Genomic DNA, 22,222 nt, shown 5'->3' with positions numbered 1-22,222 from the left:
CTTAAAAAAACAAATACTACCTCCGTTTCATATTAGTTGCAACAATTTTACATAAAGTAGAGAGAAAAAATGTCTAATCGTTGTAAATAATATAAAACGAAGGTAGTATATAAATGTTTTAATTATCAAAAATGAAATATAAAGGATATTCTCACTTACATTTTGCTAAAAAATTGAAAATTAAGGCTTTTAGATGGAATGCTTTGGAAAAAGAATGCTTTGGAATAAAAGGAAAAAAAAAAAGAAAAAAAGGTTGCTGGCGGGATTCGATCTGCTATCTCCAACAATACACTTGTGACCATTAACCAGTAGGCCACAATTAGCATATAATAGCAATTTCCCACCGGTTCAAAACCCCTCTATGCCACCGGTTTTGAACCGGTGGCTTAAAAAAAAGGCCACCGGTTTGAATTGAACCGGTGTGGAAAATGGTTTATCCCACCGGTTTGGTTTGAACCGGTGGCAAAAACCACCCCTCAAAATCCCACCTATTTTCCCCACCGGTTTTAAAGAACCGGTGGCCTTACCTCAGTGCCAATCTCCTTTTTTCACCTAGTGGCATATATTTATATTTAATGTAGCATATATTATTTAATCATTTTACCACTTGAGGCTCCAACTAAATTTGGGCCCTGTGTAGCCGCACTGGCTACACACGGCCAGGGCCAGACTTGAAAATAATAAACACCTTTTTTGTGCGTGAAAAAGTGCATAAAGAGATGTTGTTAGGAAATAAGGGAGTAATTGTCTTTGAATACTACAAAACAAGCTAATGAAAAATAAGAACGAGAAAATAAACAATAAGAAAATAAACAAAAAATACAATGATCTAAATGATTCGGTCAACTTGCACCTATTACATCCGCGAGTGGGAGATTCGAGAGCTTCTTTACTATGATGGAGAAAGAATAAGAGAATAATGCACGGAGTCCTAAATCTAATGGCACAAAAGGTATGATCTAATTGATCAACTAAAGGTGCTTTTATAACAAAAGGAAACACTAATAATTAAAACTCTAAATTGTTCCCTAAGTACGCTCATATAGCTGTCATAGGAAAGATATAATTTTAGGAAATATTCCAATATTCCATGCATAAACATGTAAGCTTATAACGGACCCAAGTAAACGCCCTAGTCGTCCAGGCAAGGACGTGCCCTCTTTTGCCTCCGACGTGCTAGGTCAGGCACTTCGTTAGCAACGTTGTTTCAGCTTCGTCAAGTCTTCATGAAATAGTCATAACACTCTAGTCTCTTATTGGAATTGAGCATATGACCTACCGTTGGAAAGTTCTTGAAACAAGCTATCACCTCAAAATAACTTGGTAGTTTGTGAGATATTTGCATTAAAAGTCAACTCTACTAGATTTCGAGTCACAATTTAATAGATATGTTTATCTTTCATGTTCCGGCTAGTTACCAAATAACGGATATTTTTAATCTTTTGTTATCTTTATTAAGAGGTTAGTGAATTATATTTATCCAATTACGAGTTTAGTGATACCTTAATTAAGAAATTGCAGATTCTCCCTAAAGTTAGCCTAGCATTACGTTAATTTAGGTTAGAGCTGTAAAAAGCTGACCCAACCCGAAATACCGATCCGAACCCGATTATTAACCGACCCGTTTGAACATGGAAAAATGGTGACCCGAACGCGATTTGACCCAACTTGAAACTAACCCTGGACCCAAGTTAACCCGAGTATTTGAGACACGAAACCTGAACATGAACCGACCTGGAGATGACCCAACCCGAATATAACCCGTAAATTATTGACCTGAACCAAACCCTACCAGAATCGAAATTGACCCTAACCCGTTTTAACCCATCAAAACTCGAATTAAACTCGAGCTGTTACTAACCCGACACGTTCCTTACTCGACCCGAATTTAACCGAACCCGACTCGAAATCAACACAACTTGCTATTGACCCGATGCGAAATGAAATCCACTTATTATTTTATACATATTTATTATTGTAGATATTGACTAGCTAAATAAAGATATATGCTATTTATATTGTAATCTACTTGTAAAGTCATAACTTTGTAAGGCTAAAATTACTTAATGTTAATTTGAAAGTATTTCTTCTTTACTTGAACTGAACTCACAAATTATTGACTTGAACCGAACCCGACTTGAACCAAAGAATGACTTGACTTGAATAAGCCACAAATTATTAACTTAAACCAAACCCGACTTAAACCCGAGAATGACCCGACCTAATTAACTCGCAAATTATTGACTTGAACTGAACCTGACTCGAACCCCAGAATGACTTTAAACCGTTTTAACCCGAATTAAACCCCACCTATTATTCACTTGACCCGAATGTAACCCAACCTAAACTCGACCCTGTAGACACCTAAAAATGTCTCCCCAAAACCAAACCCGATGATGAACAACCTTTTACCGCCATTATTGGTCGGGTTGAGTATTTAATCTTGGAGTGCTTGAATCCATATTTTCGATATCCAACCCAATTCCTAGCCCATTTCCTCAAACCATAAATTATTTTCCTCTTTTCGTGCCTTTAAACCCAAAATAATTCATTTCGTGTCCTTTAAAATCATTCATTTCGTGTCCTTTTTATAAAAACGTTTAATCCAGTTTATTTTGATCCATAATCTGGGTCCAATGATTCAATAGTTGGATGGAGCTTTAAAATATCTTTCCAACGATATATTATAAGCCCAAATCCGAGTTATAACGAATAAGTTATGGCCAAAATATTAAACCGAGCCCAAACCGAACCTAAGCCCACCTTACCTACGACCCAATGATCACGTGGAGGGTCCAAATGATTTAATCCAATTTCTAAACCAATTACGATTAATTGGAAGCTTCTATAAGTTTCTAAAATATCTTAATTATCTTTTTTGAAAAGATAAGATTAAATAGTTTGAAATTGAATAAAACTCCTTTTTTTGAAAATCCTATTTATATCCGAATTGAAAGACATTCAAAGATAGACAGATATTATTTTCATGCATCATATTTTTTTATCTGAATTTTATATGGTTGGATATCCAAATTATCTTTCCAATGATATATTATAATATCAATTCCGAGCTATAACGGAAAAGATATGAATAAAATGTCAAACTCTATCCAAAACTGACACCGTCTCACTATTTCGTCCATATCTTTTGTTCTACAAAATATTTTAATCTGATTTTAATTGGGTTATAAAGTATACTTCAAGAGCTTTCCAACGATATCTTATTCATCTTATTCCAATTTTTGGATCAAAAGATATGATAAAAACAAAAACCGCAAAAACTGCTGTCTATCGCAAGAGTTTTATTCCGATTTAATTCGGATCTTATCTTAATTTTTCGACCATTTTTTTTCCTCTATAAATAGAGGTCATATCACCCCTTTATCAATCATCAACAAGCTTGATCATCAAATCCTTCTCTCTTCCTCTCTTTTACATTCAAATTCTTCTCTCTCTCTCTCTCATATTCTAAGCCTTAAACCTATATTCCTAATTACACCATTTTTCCCTTAAGCACTCCAAGGAGTCTATACTAAACCCGAGGTTTCGTCCTTAAACCAAGGCGTGAAAGGTATAAATAATTGAGGGATTGGACCAAATCAAATCTATATTAATTTAATTTAATTTCTATTTAATTTATATTTTTTTAATTGAAGTTACTAACAATTTATTCATGATGTAGCAATTTAAAGGAACGCGCACAATGTGAGTAATTAATTAATTTAATTACTCTTATTTTATTTTAATATTGCTAGCATCATGATTAGGTTATTATTATTATTTGATTTGACTAACAATTTTTTGTTAAATTGCTTCCAATATTAATGTATATTCTATTATTTTATTATGATCACTATATTGCATGTTTAAAGGGAATATGTAATTGAAAATCACGCCTAGTAAGATAATTGGGATAACCGGTTTAGGATCCTTTTTAATCTTGTTATTAATTCAAGTGATTACAATATTTTAGAATTATATGTTGCATTAATATTCAACCAATTTAGCTTAATAATAGTTTGGAGCAAATTGAATATCTTTGTTTGTATGCCTTTGAGATCGCAGGAATCACTTTTCACTATAAGAATCGAGTAGAGGCCAATACGGGCGAATGTGACTCCATGACTCACTTCGTACCATCATCCCCGATCCTCCTTTCGTGGTTCCGAACCATATGGAGTTAGTAATCTCATGGATTATGAATGGAGTGTAACCTTCACGGGTCAATCGTTGTTGCCTTCGTTGTCCCTTATCGTGGTTGCCTTTTATGATCCGTGAACGGTTTACAAGTTCCTTAAAAACTTGTTGGCGGCTCCCTACTTTATTTGTCCTTAATCGTATTATGTCAATTCCCACTTCCTAAGAGTGCCAAGCATATTCACAACATGTTTTTAACGTAGGCGCACTTCGAGCGACGCCTACAGACCCAAACCCGAAAAGATATATAACCCGACGTGACCTGACTCAAGCATGACCCAACCCGGATCCAACCTGCATGGCCGCATAGGTTACGACATTAACCCGAATTGACCCGACCAACACTTACCCGATCCAAACCCGACCCATTTACCCGAATTGACAACTCTAATTTAGGTGTGTAAATTAAATTATGACTAATATGGGTGAAAACATCAAAAAAATCAAATCTTTATATTTCATTCTTCTCATAAAGTGAACTTATTTTGATTTCATTTCTTGCAACTTTATATCAATTATAATGTTCTTCTCCTACAAATTATGATGCAGCAAGAAAAATAGTGAGACAACGCATTCAATTCACCCAAACCACAAATACATACATTTTTTATTTTATTTATTTATTTATTTATTTTACGCTTTAACTGTGTTATAAAATCATTTTATATATGTGTGGTGCCATAATCGAGTACGTAGTGGAGAGAGTGTTAAGTCCAACCGACCAACAAAGAGATCAAAAGAACTAAGAAAAATTAAACTAATTAATAATAATGGGTATACTAATAATTAGAGGAATGTATATTTATAATATAGTTAGTCAAAATGGTAGGCGTCTAAAGTCATCCGACTTCCACTAACCCTAATAAAGTACGAGTATCTTCAATTATATTTTAAGCTAAGTTATCCTTAGTTCTAATTTCTTTTTGTATGTAATTATTTAAATTGTTTTTGTTTAGCTTGATTTAGTTACAGACTTACAGTACTTAATTGTTTTGAAAGTTATTGAGATGGTTGTTGTAGATTTAAGAATACTTCGTTCCTTTGTTTGTATTTGTACTTCCCGAGGAAGATTTTACAAAAAATGAATACAATAAAATTATATAAAAAATAATAATAAGAATAAAATAGCAACACAACAGAGATATTATATAAGTCGCATTTTCTGGAACTATAAGGCCCCGTTCTCTTCACCTTAATTTTGCCGAACTTAAATTATTTTTACTGAAATTAAATATTTTTGCTGATTTTCTATTATAATTCTTCTTTAATAAAACTGAATTTTGCTGAACTGAAATTATTTTTACTAAACTGAAATTAATTTTACTGAACTGAACTTATTTTTACTGAACTGAAATTATTTTTACTTAATATTACTTTTTTTAAGGTGAAGTGAACAGGGCCTAAATATATCAATTTAAATTTAGAACTTCAAATGTCATACATTTTTCTTTTATGGTTACTTAAAATATTACTCCGTAATTAACATCATTTCTAGCAATTTTAATCATTAACAATTTCATGTACTATATACTAAATTAAAATTTGAAACTGTAGTAAAATACATAAAAAAGGGGGAAATTAAATTAAATATTCTCAAAAAATACATGATCTAAAAAACTCTAATTAATGAAACAAAAGTTTATAAGCTAAAATGATTTTGAAAACTAAAAACATTAATTAAGTGTAAAATCGTCGAGGTGATTTGGCAACTGAGCAATTGCCTTTTAAATCTTTTTGTATTCACGTAACATCGGTTAGTATTTCAATTCTCCGTTTTCATAAAAATTAGGTGAGGAATATCAACTTTGTAATACGAATTAAAATTAATATAACACACAAGAGGTTCAAATATGATTTTAAAATGTGTGAAACTCCAATTGTTACAATCATTAGAGAATATGGATGACAATGGGTCCAGGTTCCAACCTATCGGGCCATATAATCTTAAATTATGGGTATTGGCCATATTTTTCTTAACCATGTGAATCTGGGTAGGGTATGGGTCCAGGTGGCATCAAGTAGGGTACTGGTCCAGGTATAAAGTTTCTTTACCCTATTCAGACTCTTTTTTTTTTTTGAAATAAAATTGATTTATAAATAAGTCATACGACATCTACAAAGAGATTTAGATCTAACAAATACATAATAATTGAATCAAATAAAAACATTCCGTAAGCAAAGCTACGATCGTTGTTGCAAATCGTACGTTCTTCATACCCTCTTTCATATCGCTGTGATTTACAGCCTTCTTCGGCGAGGGGGTGTATTGATCTGTTGTAGCCGTACAAAAAAATTCCGTCTGATTCGTTAAATTGTTGTCGAAATATTAATCTCTTTTTCAATCCCGTACAAAATTTTATCCATGAAACAACTCTATAGCAATCCATGAAATAAAAAAGCGATTCCTCCCTCAAAAGAGAGAAGAAAAACCCGGTCTTTCGAAGGAGCCAAATCCTCCTAAAGAGGAAGAAAAACTCTGTCTTTCGAGGGAGAAATATTCCTCCTAGAAGAGGAAAACTTATTATAAACCTAAAACAAGAGAAAAAGCACAAAAGAAACAACGATTGGGGCTTTCCACCGACAAATCCGATGGAAGCCCCTGCAAAATTCAACAATGGAGGCTAGGGTTTTAGAGAGAGAAGAGAGGAAAGAGAGGCTAGGGTTTGCCCCTATTCAGACTCATACATAAACCCACATAATATATTAAGAATAAAAAATGGTTCAAAATTCTATCTATATTTATACATTTATCCATAGTATTCACTACTACAAAATAGGCCAAAGAGACCCGTTCAAATAAGCCAAAGAGACTGCCTTGGAGGCGGTCTCTAGCTAAGCGGTCTCTTTGGCAAAGAGACTGCTTTATTAAAGCGGTCTCTAGAATAAAATAGTGAGACTGCCTTTTGAAGAAAAGTGGTCTCTAGAATAGGAAAAGTGAGACTGCTTATTATAGAAAAACGGTCTCTTTTTTAAGAAAACTGAGACCGCCTATTGAAGTTAGGCAGTCTCTTTTTTGAAAAAAGAGAGACCACTTATGGAACTTAACGGGTCTCTTTGTGTCATTTAAAAAAAAAAAGATTATTTAATTTAATATTTAAATTTTAAATAATAATTGCATTTAATATTTTATACAAATACTTGGTATATGGTACAGACTACAAATTACACATTCTGTCAAAAAAAAAAATATATATATTACACAACCCAATGTAAAAAGTATTAAAATCTTTAAATCCTAATATGCATCTTCAATTCTTCAGTGTGAGCTTCAAATATTCATATCATGTTGGACAATGTCTTTAGCTTCGAATATGGACTGAGCCATATGCTTCATACGCTCAAAAGCTGCAATTAACATAAACGAATTAGGTGAAAAACTCAAAGATCTAATCCAGAAAATTGTAAATAACAACTACCTTTGCCTAAAAAAAAATTCACATCTAGAAATCTAAAAATACAGAAATTAAGTTACCTTAGAAAAACTACTCATCCAATTGAACTGATAAAAATCATTAGTACCAAATAACATACAGAAAATAACAGAAAAATATATAACTAAACATAATTCTTTTTTTAGAAAATAAAATACAACTAATTCAATGAAATCAAACGTCTCTAATAAATAAGATAAATTAGATAAATTGTGAAAGAGACACGAATTTCTTTTTCAATATACTCTTCTGAATAGAGAATGCATGGTAATATGAAATTATAAAAACAACCTTTTCAAGATGAGATCTAGAAATTTTTGAAACTATTATTGTGATTTTGAGATGGATTTTGATTTAATTTAAACATTAAACGAAAAAATAAGTTTGGTGCGGTATCAAAAAGAATTAAAGAAAATGAAAATTTCAGTCCGCTCCATTAAATTATCTCCAAAATTCAAAATTCGAAATTCAAAATTTAGAACAATTCGCCAAACAAATTACACAAACAAAATTTAGAAAAACTACTCACAAATATCAATTCGAAAATCAGTACATTCTGAAAAATAATTAAACAAAAAGATAAGATGAAGAGGGGAGAGACAGACAAACCTTGGAACCCAAAGAGAGAGCACCAAGTGTTCGGATCGGAGCAAGGGAATGACGAACCTATTGCAGACGCTAGCTGCGGCCGCGAGGCAGTGATGAGGGAGGGATGCGGTGGAGTTGTTGGCGGTAAGAGGTGGTAGGTTGGGCTGCAATGAAGAGAGAGAATGGATGAATGAGAATGGACTTGCATCAAAAAGAATGCTGGAGGCTAGAAGCTGGAAGCAAGGGTTTTAAGGAGGAGAGAGAATTAAAGACTTAAGAGGTCAGAACTCATATGGGGTAAAGGGAGATTAAAGAGAAACGAGGTATGTAGAAGGAAAATAAAAAAAAAAAAAAAAAAAAAAAGCCAAGAGACTGCCTTACTTAATAGGCGGTCTTAAGTTTTAGTTCCAAAGACTGGCTATTCAATAAAACAGGTCTCTCTTTTACTACATTTAAAAAAAAAAATCAAGAGAAACCTGTTATCTTTAATGAAGGGTCTCAATTATTTTTCAACTCCCAAAGCTAATTCCAAAGAGACCCGTTGTTTGTGAAATTGGGTCTCCTGAATCAAAGAGACCGGTTATTGAATAAAATGGTCTCTTAGTTTGGGTCTCTTTGACCATTTTTGTAGTAGTGATTTTTTCATTCCCATCATGCCACATGCAAACTTTATTTTTTACTAATGCCACATGTCACCTCCCATCATTAAATAATCTCCTTTCTTATATTATTTTTTTTTTTTTGTAAAAAAACTAGCTTTAATTCAATACATGTATGAATGTTATTTGATTCATTTTCCCCCAAATTAATATCTTCTACAATTACATTTAATTTTCATCCCTTCTCCTTTTAAAACTATTCATTTTCCAATCAAAACATATAAAATAAAAATTTTATATTGTACACTTATAAACATATCGTGCGTTGCACAGGCCAGAAATCTAGTATAACTTAAACTACCTTAAGGATATTGATTTGTAAGTTTTTTTTATTAGTATTTTTTTTTTAAGAAATGAATTGTAGGATCATGGACTCATGGTTATGAAATTGAGCATTGATACTGAAGACGTCTACTAATTTATTAAATAGAAGCTTAATTATTAACTTTGTTGTTGTGCTCTTAATTTTGCAAGACTTTGAATAGTAATGTGTTTTAAGGACAACATTATTTTGTTGAGCTATCATTCTATTATGTACTATGGGGTACTTTATTACATGTATGTAATTGTTTTGCAATTTATCAATTAAACGATCATATTCTCATGCATTAATTTATGTTTTTGCACGCTACAGTAATCATACACTACAAAAATAGGCGATTAAAAATTGAAATTAAAATGAAAGACCCTAATTGAACCGCGAACCCTACCGAGATCTTGCAAGATCCATAGGGTCATGGTAAGGATCGTAAAATATTAGATCTTATGAGTTCGGTTAGGATATGAATAATTGAATATAAATAAAAAAATTCCAAGTTTAGATCCGAATATTATTAAATCCTAATCAGACCTTACTCAATATCCACTATCATATCCTTACTTAAGAATGGATGAATTATATATGAGCGCAATATCCATTTAGTAGGTGTAAGAATTTCCAAAAATAATGCATCTACTATCAATTTTTAAAATAGAGGCAGCTAGTTGAAAATGTTAGTCAAAAGGAGGCGTATCTTGTATCTAGTCATGCAATTTCCACTGAAAATAAACAAGAAAAAGGGGGAGCATAAAAGTCAACAAATAGGAAAAACTTATGTAGTTAGTCAAAATGGTGGCGTTGTTGGTGTATTATGTGTAATACAATACAACCCTAACAAAAGAAAAACAACACAAGACTTTGGGAGAGGGAAGAGGGGTCGTCTACTATTGACTCGCACTTTTCTCACCAACCTTAAGGCTGACTACGTGGGATGTTTGACTCTCACCAACCCTTTTATTTTCTTGACTACGTGCTTCTTTTCTTTCTACTCCCTTATTTTAACATGCTTCTAATTTTCAACTCGTGCATTTATTTTTTGCAACCATTTTTAGAAGGTGGAGCTACCCCCGAAGCTACATAGAAAAGGCGACCGTTGTTAGGCGGCCACTTTCCTCTTGTGTCGATGTCGATGTTAAGGACAACCAGTTCTTGGGGTTTATTCATCATCTAATCTGATATAATCTGACTTAATTATTTTATTTGACTATAGTTTAACATTGTTTCAACATCTTATTTGACGATTACATTATTGTTAAAATAATGTTAAACTATGGTTAAATAAACATGTATAGTATGTGTTCTAGCTTAATATGATTATCTTTGTACAAAAAAAAGTATTTTAATTAAAGTTGAAATATACAATACATAATTTATGTTATCATGTTCAAACATGATAAAATTGACCCATATGCTTGATTGACAAATTTGAATATTGTTAAAATCAATTAATACTGAGAAGGTATTGGGTGCGACAAGCAGCACCAAATAATTTATGCGTCAAGTATATATGACATGCAGTATTTGATCAGGATATGTATTATTTGATAGAGGATATATACAACTTGTTGGAGGATATGTGTTATTTAATATAGGATAATACTGTTTTGTTGTAGGATATGTATTGTTTGTTATATGATATGCAATATTTGATAGAGGATATGTACAATAAGAGCCTATTGCGTGCAGACGTCCTCAGATCACGAAATAATTCTTGCGGACAGGCTACAAACAGAAGCCTAGAATGAGCGCGGATTTTAAGCTCGGTAGCTGGTCCAGATCGCCCAATCTCGAAACAAAAAGCTCAGAATTAGGTTACGCAAAATACTCTGTAAGAACAAGATTGAGAAATTTCGAAATTTTGTAATGCAAAAACGAAAAAGAAAAAGAAGAACATAATTGTGTGATTTCGAAATATACAATAATGGAGGAAGAAAAATCGAAAAGATAAATCAATAAATCATCAAAATGAAGAACTTGATCAGCACAATGAAACAAATTATCAACAATTTGATTTAAATTGCGAAAAAGAGAATTCAAATTCACCTAATTCATCTACAATCACGTTAGTAATATATATTTTTTTTACTCTATTACTGTCTTCGATTTTTAAATAGTTAAAAATGATTTGATTATATGTATTTTTGTAATGTAGAAGAAAAAAAATCAGAAACAAACACAAAAAATTATGATAAAGAAGCTGATAATGGTGAGTAAATTTATGTTTCATAATTAAATTTAAGTTAATGAAAATGTATGGAAAAATTAATAATAGCTTATATAATAATATTGACGACTGATATTGAACAATTGGTTTGTATAACATAATATTTTGGTTTTATTTCATATATGTTTTCGTTTTTGGCTTATATCAATAATTTGTAAGGTTTTATAAATTATCAGTTGGCTTATATCAATAATTTTTTGTTGTTTTTTTAGTATTAATATCTGATATGTTTTTGTTGTTGGCTTTTTTTTTTTTTTTTTTTTTTTTTTTCATGTGTTTCTGTTGTAAGTTGATGTAAAAATTTATTTTATTGTATGCTGTTGTAAGTTTGTAACTCCACATTTGGCTAATGTATTTCCTTTATTATCTTATATGTTTTTTTGTTTATTTATATAATTTTTTTTATTATCTCACAAGTATTTTTTGTTGGCTTATTTGAGCATTATCATAATTTATAAGTAATTTTTGTTAGCTGGTATAAATCATTATGTGGCTTATCTCAATAATTTGTTGATTCATATAAAAAGTTATTTTGTACATATTATCTAATACATGTATTATATTCTTTTTGTTGTTGGCTTATATATTTCTTTTATAATCTTATATGTTTATGTTGTTAGCTTATGTAAAAATTTATTTTATTTCGACTATTGTAATTCAACATTTGGCTTATGTATTTCCTTTATTATCATATATGTTTTTCTTGTTTATTAATATATTTCTTTTATTCTCTCACAAGTATTTTCAATTAGCTTATATGAGCATTAAAATGATTAATAAGTGTTTTTTGTTAGGCGATATAAATCATTATGTGGCTTATATCAATAATTTGTTGACTCGTATAAAATAGTTATAGTGTGCATATTATCTAATACATGTATTGTATCCTTCATATATATATATATATATATATATATATATATATATATATATATATATATATATATATATATATATATATATATAATCTTATATGTTTCTGTTGTTAGCTGATATAAAAATTTATTTTATTGTGACTGTTGTAACTCAACATTTGGCTTATGTATTTCCTTTATTATCTTATATGTTTTCTTGTTTATTATATTCTTTATACATTATATTCTTTATACATTACATATACTTTATTGCATATTTGGATTATTTCAAGTGTGATGGTGATAAATATATAAATTTATCTTTGATGGGAATAATTGTTGAAAGTCATCAAGATGCATATCGTTTATACAAAGCTCATTATAGAGCAATGAGATTTAGTGTAAGAAAAGTATACTAAAAAGAAATAATGGTATACCATCTGATTTTTACTTTTGCTGCTCAAAGCAGGGATTTACAAATGAAAAAAGGCTGAAAAAGAATAAAGAAATTATATTTGTTGGTGAAATGCCTTAAGAAATAGAAGGACAATCAATAAAGAGGTAAAAAGATGTGCCAATGAGACTAGAATTGGTTGTAAAGCCAATATCAGATTCAAGGTAAAAGAAAATGGAGTATATTGTGTTATTCAACATCACACAGAACACAATCATGATTTTGTTCCAATAACAGAAAGACATCATATGAAATTAGAAAGAAATATAACGGAAGAAATAGGAAAAGTGATTGAAAAAATGATTGAAAGTGGTATAAAGCCAATGGATATATATCAATTTCTATCAAATGAGGCTGGATCAGAAGAGGCTTAAGGACACACAAAGAAAGATCTGTTAAATTATATTACAAGATATAAAGCATAAATGGTTGAAGGTGGTGATATGTAAAGTGTTTTGGATACACTACAAGAAAGAACAGATCCAGATTGCTCATACTTCTATCATTTGAAATTTGGTGATTGTGATCAAATTGTAGGTTTTTTTTGGCGTGATTCAATGATGCTAGAAGATATTACAAAGCCTTTGATGTAGTTGTATTTGATACAACTTATAGGACATATAAATATGGTTTAATCTGTGCACCAATAGTTAGGGTAAAAAATCATTGGTGAACAACTATGTTTGGTTGTGCATTTATCAGTTATCACTATCTAATGAGACAACTACTGACTTTGAATATTTTTGCCCTCACTTTTGCTATGAAATTTGCCTTTGTTTTTCTTATCAACTAAAAAATTCCGAAAATCTTGAATTGATTGACGCATCACCTACATAATGTATGTACACCAATCATATTCCTTAATCTCTTCTGAACATCGGACAAACACTTAACATCATTCAGGTTCAGAGATTTGTCGATGAAAGGTGTAAGAAAATTTGTAAGGGCAAACAGAACAAAAATCCTCTTAAATTCATCTCCACCATTTGTGAATTCCATAAGCTTTTCCTTCCATACCTCAAGAGAAACATTCTTTGTTTTACTCACAGATTAACCTATTAAATAAGAAAAAAAATTTAGGATATCATCCAAGCAAGATAACAAATAGCGTATATCAACAAATAAACACAAAACATAACAACCAACAAAGAGAACATTTCAGCTTATAGCATTTGAGATTTCAGCAAACTTAAAAAAACATGTAACCCAACAAATTAAACATATAAGCTAACTAAGATAACAAATAAGCCAATCATATAAGCTAACTAAGAAAAAAAATAAGCCAACTTGTAGGTGTCGTTCGAAGTGAGCATACGTTAAAGCATGTTGTGAATATGCTTGGCACTCATAGGAAGTGGGAATTGATATTACGATTAGGGACAACGATTAGGGACAAAGCAAAGTAGGGAGCCGCTAACAAGTTTTTAAGGAACTTGTAAACCGTTCACGGATCATAAAAAGCAACCACGATTAAGGGACAACGATAGGCAACAACGATTGACCCGTGAAGGTTATACCCCATTCATAATCCATGAGATTACTAACTCCATATGGTTAAGAACCACGAAAGGAGGATCGGGGATGATGGTACGAAGTGAGTCATGGAGTCACATTCGCCCGTATTGGCCTCTACTCGATTCTTATAGTGAAAAATGATTCCTGCGATCTCAAAGGCATGAAAACAAAGATTCAATTTGCTCCAAACTATTAGTAGGTTAAATTGGTTTAATATTAATGCAACACATTATTCTTAAATATTAATGATCACTTCGATTAATAACAAGATTAAAAAAGAACCTAAACCGGTTGTCCAAATTATCTTATTAGGCGTGATTTTCAATTACAAATTCCTTTTAAAATGCAACATGGTGATCAATAAATAAAATAAACATCAATATTGGAAGCAATTCAACAATAATAGCAATAGTCAAATCAAATATAAAATAACCTAATCATGATACTAGCAATAAGAAAATAAAATAAGAGTAATTAAATTAATTAATTACTCACATTCCGCGCGTTCCTTGAAATTGCTACAGCATAAAAAAATCGTTAGTAACTTCAATAAAAAAATATAAATCAAATGGAAATTAAATTAAATAAATGTAGATTTCATTTGGTCCAACCCCTCAGTTATTGGTACCTTTCACGCCTTGTTTTAAGGACAGAACCTCGAGTGTTGTATGAACTCCTTGGAGTGCTTAGGGGAAGAATGATGTAATTAGAAATATAGGTTTGAGGCTTAGAATATGAGAGAAAGAGAAGAGAATGATTTTTGGTGTAAAAAAGAGAAAGAGAGAAGGATTTGATGCCCCGAACTGCAGAAAGGAGGGGGTATTTATAGGGAAAATGAGTAGAGGGAACACACGGAACCCTAAAAAATAACACCGCGACACAGCAAAGAACACCGTGCACGGTGCCAGGCACCAAAAGAGGGGGGAAAATGCCGTGATACGGTGGACAACTGGAGTGACGCGAGAATTGACCTACGGGAAGTGAAAACGCGTGAAGGGTTTATGCGGAAAAGACACGAGAAAATTCCGTGACTGATGGGTCTAATTTATATAGTGTTTTACCCCGTCCCTTGGTCATAATTAGTAGTGTTTTTGGATCTTTATGAGCCACTTTTATTACTAATTGGTGTTTTCTAGTGTTTTCGTAGATTTAGTTGACTTTTGTAGGGATTTGCACTTTTGGAGCAAATTTTCTCGAGATATTATTGAGTATCTACGAGCACTGGAGGAGCACGACCATTTTTTGTAGCCCAGGCCGGTTAGAGTCATCGAACCGGTGATTAAGGGCTTAGCATTCAAGATTCCGAGGCATTTGGACCGAGTATTCAAGACCCGAAGAGGAAATCCGGATTGGGCCGAAGAATCGGAGCCCAATCGAAGTCCAAAACGTGCCCAAGTGCCCGGGCCCGGCCATGTATGCTCCCGCCTGAAGGTGCGCCCGGCCGGGGTGGGAAGAGAGTTCGCACTCGAGTTCGCGCCCGGCCGGGCGCTAGAGAAGCTATCATTGAAGAAAAGGCGGGCCCGATCGAGCGGCCTTTCGCCCGATCGGGCGCGAGATTTTTAGAGTTGATTCCGGCGATTTGTTTTTGTTTTAATTAGGAGTAATTGTTTTAGATATAAATACGATTTTAATGCTTTCGATTAGTACTTCTTCTCTTAGACTTTCTCTCTCTACTTAGCTTTAGATTAGTTTCTCTCTCTACAACTTTGTTCTTAATTCAACTTCTTAATTCTGATTACTTTGGTAACGATTTCTTCTACTTTAATCTCAATTATTTTACTTTAATTCTTTCATCATGTCTCCTTTAATCTCTTTGTTTAGTTTATATTTAATTATGTCTGAGTAGTTTCCTTTCTAGGGTTTATGGGAATCCATAAATAATATGAAGGGGTAATTTATTGTTGTTGATTATCAATGCTAGATTAATTTCCTATTGATTGATTTAATGCTCTGTGACTAGATTAAGCCTGATCTTTTATGCATGAGTTTGACAATATTTATTCGAGATTCGAGAGGTGAGAATTGATGTTTAGGTCTAGTTTCAATAGGCAAGTTAATTTATAAATGTTAAGTCGAGATTCGAGAGATGAGATTTAATACCGGTAAATTAATTATGTGATTGTAATACGTGGCGAAAGCCCTTTATGATCTGATTAATTGATGCATTGATGATTGATTATTATGTTTTACCCTGGAATGTTATTTATTGGTGAACTTATGCCCTATGTCTTTTATTCATTGATTTTCTCTATTCTTATTCTTATTCTTCTCTACTTTTACTCTTAGTAATTTAGTTTCCTTTCACCAATATATTATTTTGTTACTTAATAATTTAGATTGCTTTAATTAATTAGGAATAGAAAGACCAGTTTCCCTGTGGATTCGACCCTACTTCCCTATCTGCATTAGTTAGAGGATTTAGGCATTACTTTTGATTGGGTGATACGACTTTGGCCTGTCAAAATTTGGCGCCATTGCCGGGAAAACGGTTTTATTTTTATTTCTGATTGTTTTCTGTAATCTAGATTATTTCTTCTTGTCTCAGAGAACGTTAGTTCTTTGAGGCAAGTCTCATATTTGCTTTTAGTTCTTTGTTTATGCACAGGTGTTCCAGATCAGGCTATATCCCATTCGATCCTGAGATCGAACGATCTATCCATAGACAAAAGAATCTTTACAGGAAAATCCTGGCGGGTTCAGGTGATAACAATAATCGCCGAGACCCTCTAACTGATACTAGCGATTCAGAGGTATCTTCAGATCCAGAATCAGAGATGGCGGTACCTAAGAAGCTCAGTGATTATTCACAACCAACGCTTACATATTTTCCACATCTTACTCCCGCTCCGGCTCTTGATGGGGTACAATTCGAGATTACACCCCAATTTATCACAATGATAGAAAGGAAGCAATTCAGTGGAGCTAAGGGTGAAGACCCAAATCTTCATATTGCAGATTATTGTCAATATTGTAATACCATCAGGCAAGCTGGGGTCACACAAGACCAAATCAGGGAGATTCTCTTTCCTTTATCTTTTTGTGGAAAAGCCAAATTATGGTATAATAGATTGAATAGAACTGCACTTGGTATGACTGACTAGGAGACTCTTGTTTTAATTTTTTATAATAAATATTATCCAGCAGAGAGAACAGCTGTACTAAGGAGTGCTATTCAGAACTTTTCCCAAGAGGCCAATGAATATCTATATGAGGCTTGGGAGAGGTTCAAGGATCTACAGAGAGAATGCCCCCACCATAATCTGGCACAATGGCAGTTGATCCAAGCCTTTTACAATGGGATTGGAAATTCATCTAGAATAATATTGGATTCTGCAGCTAGTGGGAGGTTTATGAACCTTAATGTTGATGATGCAGGTCAAGTTATTGAAGATATGTCAAAACATAATTCCCAATATGGGAATCCTAGAGGCTTTTCTTGTTGGGGTTTGGTAAGTCCAACTTACCGCGGAAACGATCCCGACCCAAAGAACCACTCCCAATTAATAAAACCATAAAGCAAAAACATAAAGCATAAGAAATAAACATAAAAGCGTGGAATCGTAATTTTTACTTTGACGCGTGCTTCGCCCTCAAAGACGGGATCTTACTTGAAAGCTTTAGCCCCGCTCACATGAGAGCCTCCAACGGTATCCACCCACAAAGGACGAACACCGACTTTTTAGGTCCGCTACCTTGGGGTTAGCAAGGTCCGACAAAAACCCGAGTGATAAATTGAGTTCAAAGGTTTTCACATTGGTGATGCCTTTTTCAACTCTCACTCAAGTGATTTTCCCAATACCCCAACTTGGGTAAGAGAGTGAAAAAGCTCTCCCACCAATGTGGGAGAATTTGATTTTTCCATTTTATTTTAAAGCTAAAATAAAATAAATAATCAAACTAGTAATAAATCAATAAGTGGCAAGCTCATGAGAGAGGTTAGGTGAGGACCATTTAAATGAGGGGGGACCAAACTTGTTCCCCACTCCCTCTCTAAAAACCGCCACCTCATGCCTTAAGCTACCCCTCACAACGCTCCACATGGCACCACACTTGGGCACCAAGGCAACCCAAGATAGGCTGCCATGTGCGGCTGCCAGCAGGCCCAGCACAAGCGTGTGGGCTGCTTGGCGCTGCTGGCCTAGCACGCCCAGCACTTGCTTGTGCGGGCTGCTTGGCGCTGCTTGCCTAGCACGCCCAGCACTTGCTTGTGCGGGCTGCTTGGCGCTGCTTGCCTAGCACGCCCAACACTTGCTTGTGCGAGCTGCTTGGCGCACTCGGCCAGCAAGCCGCACATCAATGATGCGAGTTGCTAGCTGAGTGCCTTGCACCTTGCGCGCGTTGGCCCAGCATAGCTAGCATACTGTGTTAGCACGCACCAGCTAGCCTAGGCTCGGCTTGGTGCGCATGCTAGCCACCATGCTATACCAAATGCCCCTAGCATTCGGTTTGCTCGGAGCATTCCGATGCTAGGGGTATTTTGGTCTTGTTGATTTATTATTTTCATGTCTCGTCTTTTATTATTTTGACTCGACTTCCGACGCTCTAAGCTCGAATTTCCGACGTCTAAATATTTAATACTCAGGCGACGAATTAATTTCTTCCGAATTAATTCGTCGAGTCGGTTTGTATATTTTCTAGGGTGTGACCCGAAGGGTTCAGTCAAGATTAAGTTGTAATATTAATTATACATTAATATTACTGATCGGAAGCGGCCTCCACCCAGGCATTCCAATCACTTGACCTTGCTGAATATATTATCTTTCTAATAATTCTGAACCCGCTATCAGAATATTACATTTCTTTAAAGGACACCATTCCTTTCAATCTCCCACTTGTCCTTCCGGACAAGTGCGCATTTAGTGTACAACCTTTTTCCTATGTCTCTTCATGAACTATAAGTTAAGATTATTATGTCATCCTTATTACGTCCAGAAGTTTTTCTCGATTCCAAGTCTGACTGTCAATAAACAGATGATTTCTAAAATCCATCCGAGCACGGCCATGCATTTTACAGTCTCGCTCTACGAGAGACCTTGTATACAACAAAGACATCTTCCCTATTTTAGTAGGGGGACATTCCCAGTCTTGTAATGTAGCTCCTCTTACTGAGAGTACCTAGCCGCCCGAGTGTTGCCGTTATAATATCCTATTACGGCAGACGATTGACAACATCAAAACGGACTAGTACTCAAACAAGAGAACTCACAATACTCATGGTCAAGGAAATAGGTTCCGATAGCCATAATGAGAAGTATACTTATGACGATTTTTAATCTCTTAATGTATTCTCATAGGTCGATCCAATATGGTTCTAAACCAATACATGTGCAAATGATTTATGATAATCATGTCATCGTAGCACAAGAAACAGTGCTATAAATCAAACTACACACTAATCTCAATTGGTCATTAATCGTCCATCGTTTAAATGACCTCGATTAGGGACAATTTTCGATTATAATATTCAATGTTCACTTAATAGGTGTTTCCTTATCAAGACTGGTCTTGATACCCTATTTTGAATATTTTAAGAATCGAATGGACTCATTATTTAATCTTAAACCACAATTAAATAGCAAACGGAGTAATAAAATATTGCATGAAATTTATATTACTTCAAAACTTGAATGATTTTTCTTAGTGTCTTACATTAAGAGTTCAAAATTTAACTAAAACACTAAACAGGGAAATCAAAGCCAGTCTCCTACATGCCTGATTCCCATTGCCTCAACGTGCTTGTTGTGCTTCACTTGAGGCAAAGGTTTAGTAAGTGGATCGGCTACGTTGTCATCCTTTCCAACTTTGCAAATTCTGATTTCACCTTTTGATTTCCATTCTCGAATCATGTAAAACCGCCGTTTGACATGTTTGACTTTCTGATGTTCCTTTGGCTCTCTGGCCTGAGCAATAGCTCCGTTGTTGTCACAATAGAGAGCTATTGGATCCTTTATGGAGGGTACAACATCAAGTTCACCAATGAACTTACGAATCCAAACAGCCTCCTTAGCCGCTTCAGCAGCTGCTAAGTACTCGACTTCAGTCATAGAATCTGTTGTTGTACTCTACTTGGCACTTTTCCAACTGAACGCTCCTCCATTCAGACAGAACACACATCCAGATTGCGATTTGAAATCCTCTCTGTCTGTTTGAAAGCTTGCGTCGGTATAACCTTCAACAATTAATTCTTCTGAACCACCATATACCAGGAATTTATCCTTGTTCCTTTTCAGGTATTTTAGGATATTCTTGGCCGCAGTCCAATGGGCCTCTCCTGGATCTGATTGGTAACGGCTCGTAGTACTCAAGGCATACGATACACTGGCCTAGTACATATCATGGCATACATGATTGATCCAATAAGCGAAGCATACGAAATCAGATTCATTCTTTCCCGCTCATCAGTTGTTTGTGGACACTGCTTCTTGCTTAGGGTTATGCCATGTGACATTGGCAAGTGACCTCTTTTGGCCCCTTCCATGCCAAATCGAGCAAGTACCTTATCAATATAAGTACTTTGACTCAATTCAATCATCCCTTTTGATCTATCCCTACAGATCTTGATGCCTAGTATGTACTAAGCCTCTCCTAAGTCTTTCATCGAGAAACATTTTCCAAGCCAGGCCTTTACAGACTCTAACAACGAAATGCTGTTTCCAATGAGCAATATGTCATCGACATATAAGACTAAGAAGGCGATGTCACTCCCACAGACCTTCTTGTAAACACAAGATTCATCTGGATTTTTGATAAAACCAAACTTACCAATGGCTTCATTGAATCTCAGATTCCAACTTCTACTAGCTTGCTTTAGTCCATAAATAGACTACTTAAGCTTACAAACCTTCCCAGCATTGTTTTGGTCGAAAAAACCTTCTAGCTGTGTCATGTACACAGTTTCTTCCAAAATACCATTTCAGAAGGCGGTTTTGACGTCCATGTGCCATATTTCATAGTTGTAATATGCAGCAATGAGGATCCAAACGGATTTAAGCATTGCGGGTGGTTAAAAGTTTTCATCGTAATCAATACCATGAACTTGTCTATAACCTTTTGCCACCAATCTAGCTTTGTAAATGAATACATTTCCATCTTTGTCGGTTTTCATCTTGAAAATCCATTTGCATCCGATAGGTGTATAACCTTCGGGTAAGTCAACCAAGTCCCAGACTTGATTTTCAAACATGGAATCCATTTCAGATCTCATAGCCTCATGCCATTTAGCAGAGTCGGTGCTTGCCATCGCTTGCTTGTAGGTTGCCGGTTCATCTCCATCCATAATTAGGATGTCCTCTGACATCTCGGTTAACACTAAACCAAGATATCTATCAGGTTGAGATCTCGGCCTCTGAGTCCTACGTAGAATAATGGATTGAGCATTTGCATTGTCGGTTTGACTTTGCACATTTTGATCATTTTGACCTGCGTCAACAAATGCTGTTTAAGCACTTTGACTGTCATTCTTATTTTGTTGCTCATCCTCACGAACTTCGTCGAGTTCGATTTTCCTCCCACTTGTCATTTTGGAAAGGTGTTCCTTCTCCAAAAAGACACCATCGCGAGAAACAAACACTTTGTTCTCCAATTTGTTGTAGAAGTAATACCCTTTGGTTTCTTTTGGGTAGCCCACAAAGTACACCTTGTCAGATTTGGGATGAAGTTTGTCAGAAATCAATTTCTTGACATATGCTTCGCATCCCCATATCTTTAGAAAAGACAACCTAAGAGGTTTCTTTGTCCATAATTCATATGGAGTCTTTTCTACAGCTTTTGATGGTGCACGGTTCAGTGTTAGTGCCGCAGTTAGAAGTGCCTGTCCCTAGAAAGAGATAGGAAGATCACTAAGACCCATTGTTGATCGTACCATGTCCAACAAGGTTCGATTTCTCCTTTCGGATACTCCTTTCCATTGAGGAGTTCTCGGAGGTGTCAATTCTGAAAGTATACCTTTTTCTTTCAGATGGTCATCGAATTCTTGGCTCAA

The 22,222-nt window shown here is 34.2% G+C and overlaps 1 non-coding gene across 1 annotated transcript; it reads right to left on the bottom strand.

The window, feature by feature from the left end:
• Positions 1 to 17,396: 17,396 nt before the first annotated feature.
• Positions 17,397 to 17,503, bottom strand: LOC145561038 (small nucleolar RNA R71). Its single transcript, XR_014093621.1, has one exon. It is a non-coding gene; the product is annotated as a small nucleolar RNA R71 (small nucleolar RNA).
• Positions 17,504 to 22,222: the final 4,719 nt, after the last annotated feature.

The sequence above is a fragment of the Chenopodium album genome, chromosome 9 (genome assembly GCF_948465745.1).
Source record: "Chenopodium album chromosome 9, dcCheAlbu1.1, whole genome shotgun sequence".
NCBI classification, from domain to species: Eukaryota; Viridiplantae; Streptophyta; class Magnoliopsida; order Caryophyllales; family Amaranthaceae; genus Chenopodium; species Chenopodium album.
Note: the sequence above shows the minus strand (reverse complement) of the source record. Positions and strands in the feature narration are given on the sequence as shown.